We start from the raw sequence: 4,728 nt of genomic DNA on the forward strand, positions 1-4,728 counted from the left end.
AGGCTGTCAGCCCCAGAAAGAGGCTGGCGGGTGTTGCAGGACCAGGGAAGCAGAGAGAGGTGAGGGCGGGTCCTGATCCAGAGGCAGTGCTCCTGGGGCCCAAGGAAGGCACCAAGCTGGTCCAGGTGAAAAGGATCAGGAAGCAGCACTGGCTCCCCAGGTGTCTGGGGCCCCAAGACTAGGAATGGCACAGGGCCCAAGCTAGGAGTAGAGAACAGCGGGGGAGATGGAAGGGTGAACGCGGCTGGGGGAGTCAAGGCGCGGAGGGCTGCGCGATAGACTTACCCCAAGAGAGGCCTGAGGGCAGGAGAGCTGGCCAGGAGCTTTATTTATTATTTTATATGTATGAGTGTATTGCCTGCATGTATGCGAGTGCACCTGTGTTGTGCAATGCCACAGAGGTCAGAAGAGGGCTTTGGATTCCCCTGGAATGGAGTTAAGGATGGTTCGTAGCTGCCATGTGGGTGCTGGGAATCGAACGTGGGTCCTCTGCAAAAGCAGTCAGTGCTCTTAACTGCTGAGCCATCTCTCTGGCCCAGGTAAGACACATTCTTAAAAATAGGGGCCTTTAGCTGGGTGTTCTGGCACACGCCTTTAATTCGAGCACTCAAGAGGCAGAGGCAGGTGGATGTCTGTGAGATCAAAGCCAGCCTTATCTACATAATGAGTTCCAGGCCAGCTGGGGCTGCAAGGAGACCCTGTCTCTAAAGATTAAAAAAAGGGGAAGGTTACCTTCTCTTTCTTTGTGCTGTCTCACCTGAATAATTCATTAGAAGCACAAGAAAATCTTCTCAAGCTGAATTAAAGACAGCAGTCTTAAAGGTGTAGAGAAAATGAGTTCAGGCCCAGATAGGCTTAACTTAGAGAAACAGTTGCTGACTTTTTCAAAGGTGTCCAGAATAATCTTCATTTGTGCATCTTGTTTGAAAATTTCACTTGCCAGTGTTATATTTTGAAGTTATGTTTGCATATAGAAGATAAGACATTGAAATACAAATCTGGGACTGGAGAGATGGTTCAGCAGTTAAGAACACTGGCTGCTCTTGCAGAGGACCCAGCTTCTATTTCCAGCACCCACATGGTGGCTAATAATGGTTGATAACTCCAGTTCCAGGGTATCTGATACCTTCTTCTGACCTCCTTGGACATTATACTTACACACATGCAGGCAATATGCTCATACACATAAAATAAAAACAATAAATACAAATCTTCCTAACTGCTGAATTCTTATCCAGCCCTTAGTCTCCTTACCCTGATACTTGGAAAGTGATATACTACTCATATATGCTTCTGATCTTACTCTTGGGTACACTTCAGACACTGGATGACTAACACAGGCCCCTACCTCCACCTCAAAAAAGACTGGCTTTTTCTACTTTGAAAATAATTTGAGGGTGATGAGAATACCCAGGTACCCAAGTTTTCCCATGGCTTTTAAGGTTTTGAAGTCCTCTATGACCCTCAGTATTACTGCCATTTGTGAAATACAACTGCTTGCCCCATGTGTCCATTTGGTGTCTTGACAACAATCCCCTCAGTTCATCCAAAGCCAAATCAGCATCTTCTCCTGAACTGTTTATCCTCTCCTGTGATAATAACCACCACCAGCATCCAGCCATACAGCCTTGAAGCTTGAGTCATATTTGACTCCACGACACTGAAAATAAAGTCATTTCTGTCTCTCTCAGACACTGTCTCTTGATTTTTTTCAATTTTCTCTGAGATCCGTCCTTTCCTGTCTATTTCCTCTGAAAGCCCTGGATTCTGGCACCAACCTCGGCACTGGTGATTTTTTTTTCCCCTGGCCCTTCTACCCCCACTACCAGTCAACTCTGTTTGCTGATGCCAGATAATTCTGTCCAAAAACACTTTAAACATATTCACCTGCTCCACAATTTTCACTGGCTTCTCTTGATGTCTTTAGAGGAACCTAGAATTCAGGAACATCTTTGGTTAAGTCATTGTGGTGGTTTGAATGATAAGTGTCCCCCATAGGCTCAAGTACTTGAACACTTGGTCGGTTGGTGGCACTGTTTGGGGAGGGTCATGGAACCTTTTGGAGGTATAGCCTTGCTGGAGGAAGCAGGTCACTGGGGGCAGACTTTGAGAGTTCACCACCATCTGACTTCTAGTTTTGCCCTCTCTGCTTCCTGTTTGCCAGTGGAGACGTGAGTGCTTAGCTTTCTGCTCCAGCTGCCTCCTGCCACCTTTATGAACTCTCCCTCTGGAACTGTAAGCCAAAACAAACTCTTCCTTCTATAAGGTGCCATGGTCGTGGTGTTTTAGTACAGCCACAGAAAAGTAACTAATAGAGTCATTATATCTTTTTTTCTTAATTCTCATTTACACCCTCCCTGAAAGCAGTTTTTAGCCACAGCCGAGTTGAAAGATGGAAGAAAACCTAGGTAAATATCCTGGAAAGGGCAACCCACTAGATGGACTCCCCACTTTGCAGTTTTGTGGTCAGATTAGTTCAGCTAAAAATGCCCCTTTCTTGTCATCCCTACTTGAAAACTCCCACAGTGTTCACTCAGTCTCTTGGTTGGGACTCAAAAGCCAACCCACCCCAACTGTGAGGCCACTCCTTTTTGGTTTGTTTTCTGAGACAGAGTCTCATGTAGCTCAGACTGGCCTGGAACTCATGATCTTCCTGCCTCCATTTGAGACTCTTACCATTTGAGACTCTCTGTGACTCTTACCCAAAGTTCAGCCCAGAACCTGCTGGCTGCCATATTTCTTATTTGGAAAGTACAGGGAAATGGGTAAAACTGAGACAAGCAGCCCACAAACCAGAATGTTTATTATTCATTCAGCAAATCCTTGTGTGTCTTCTACATGTTTGGAAATCTTGATAGAAGCTAAAATTTACTGAATGCTCACTATTTGTCAGGTACAGTTTTAAATGCTTTCCTGGATCTAGACATAGATTTATTGAAATTCTCACAACTATCTCATGAGAAAAGTTTGGTGTTTTTTTTTTTTTCAGACGTTGCTATTTTGTTTGTTCTGTTATAGTATTGATTTACATTTCCCTTATTGGCTAAAGGTAGATAGGCACTTTTCAAAAATATTTCTTATCCATTTGTATTTCTTCTTCTGAGAACTCTCTATTCATTTCCACAGCCCACTTTATAATTGGGTTGTTTTCTTGGTGCTTAGTTTTCTGAGTTCTATACATCTGACACTAATCCTCTGTCAGATGTATAGCAGGCAAAGATTTTTTTTTCCATTTTTTAGGTTGCTTCTTTATTCAAATAATGGCTTTCTTTGCAGTACAGAAGATTTTTTAATTTTATGAAGTCTCACTTGTTGATTGATGGTCTTATTTCCTGGGTGACCAGAATCCAACTCAGAAAGACCTGACACATTCTCCCTACTCTTTCTTCTAGAAGTTTCACAGTTTGAGGTCTAACATTTAGAGCTTTGATCAATTTCTAATTGATTTTTATGCAAGTTGAGGGAAAAGGATCATTTCATTTTCCTACATGTAGATATAGTCTTTTCCTGACACCATTTGTTCAAGATGCTATCTTTTCTCCAATTTTTTTTCACATCTTTACCAAAAATCAGGTAGCTGTAGGTGCATAATTTGGATCCTTGATTCTATTCCATTGATCACTGTGCCAGTGCCATGATGCCTTTACTACTGTAGTATAACTTGAAATCAAGTATGGTGGTACCTCCATCACTGCTTTTAATGTTCAGCACTGTTTTGGCTACCCCAGATCTTTTGCACTATCATATGACTTTTGATTCTTTTTTTCAATTTTTGTGAAAACTTGCATTGGAATTTTTTGGGGATTATACTGAATCTCTGGATTGCTTTTTGCAGGGTGGTCACTTTCACATTAATCCTACCAATCCACGAACATGAGAGGTCTTTCCATCTTCTGGTGTCTTCTTTGATTTCTTTCTTCAGTGTCTTAAAGTTTTCATTGTACAATTATTTCACTTCCTGGTTTTATTCAATAGATTTTTAAGGCTAGTTGTTAATGGGATAATTTCCCTGATTTCTTTCTTGGTATGTTGTTGATCTATAGGAACGCTACAGGTTATTGTGTGCTAATTTTGTATGTAGGTTCTTTGCTAAATTATTTACCAGTAGCAGAAGTATTCTGGTAGACTCCTTAGGGTATTTTATGTGTGGAATCATATCATCTGCAAATAAGGATACTTTGACTTCTTCCTTTCCTGTAGTAGCCCCTTATGTCCTTCACTTGCCTTACTGCTCTTGCTGAGACTTCAGATATTAAATTGAACAGGAATGGAGAGAGAAGGCTGTGGGCTTGTTCTATATTGGATTTTGTCAAAGGCCTTTTCTGCATCTAATGAGATGACCATGTGGTTTCTTTCCTTGAATCTATTTATGTGGTGGATTACATTTATTGATTTATCTATGTTGAACCATCCCTGCGGCCCTGGAATGAAGCTGAATTGATCATAGTGGATGAGCTTTCTGATATGATCTTGAATTTAGTTTGCACCTATGTTACTGAGAATTTTTATATCTGTGTTCCAGGGAGATTGGCCTATTAGAGCCCCCTCCCCCCATTAGTTATTGCCTGTTTTTGTTATCAGGGTAATACTGGCTCAAAGAATTTGGAGGTCATTTCTTTTCTAGTCTATGGAATAATTTGAGGAGTATTGGTGTTAGTTCTTCTTTGAAGAACAGGTAGAATTCTATGCTTTATCTTTCTGCGCCTGGGCTTTTTTTAGTTGGGATAT

This window comes from Nannospalax galili, unplaced genomic scaffold (genome assembly GCF_000622305.1).
Source record: "Nannospalax galili isolate Female #2095 unplaced genomic scaffold, S.galili_v1.0 scaffold18, whole genome shotgun sequence".
Classification (NCBI taxonomy): Eukaryota; Metazoa; Chordata; class Mammalia; order Rodentia; family Spalacidae; genus Nannospalax; species Nannospalax galili.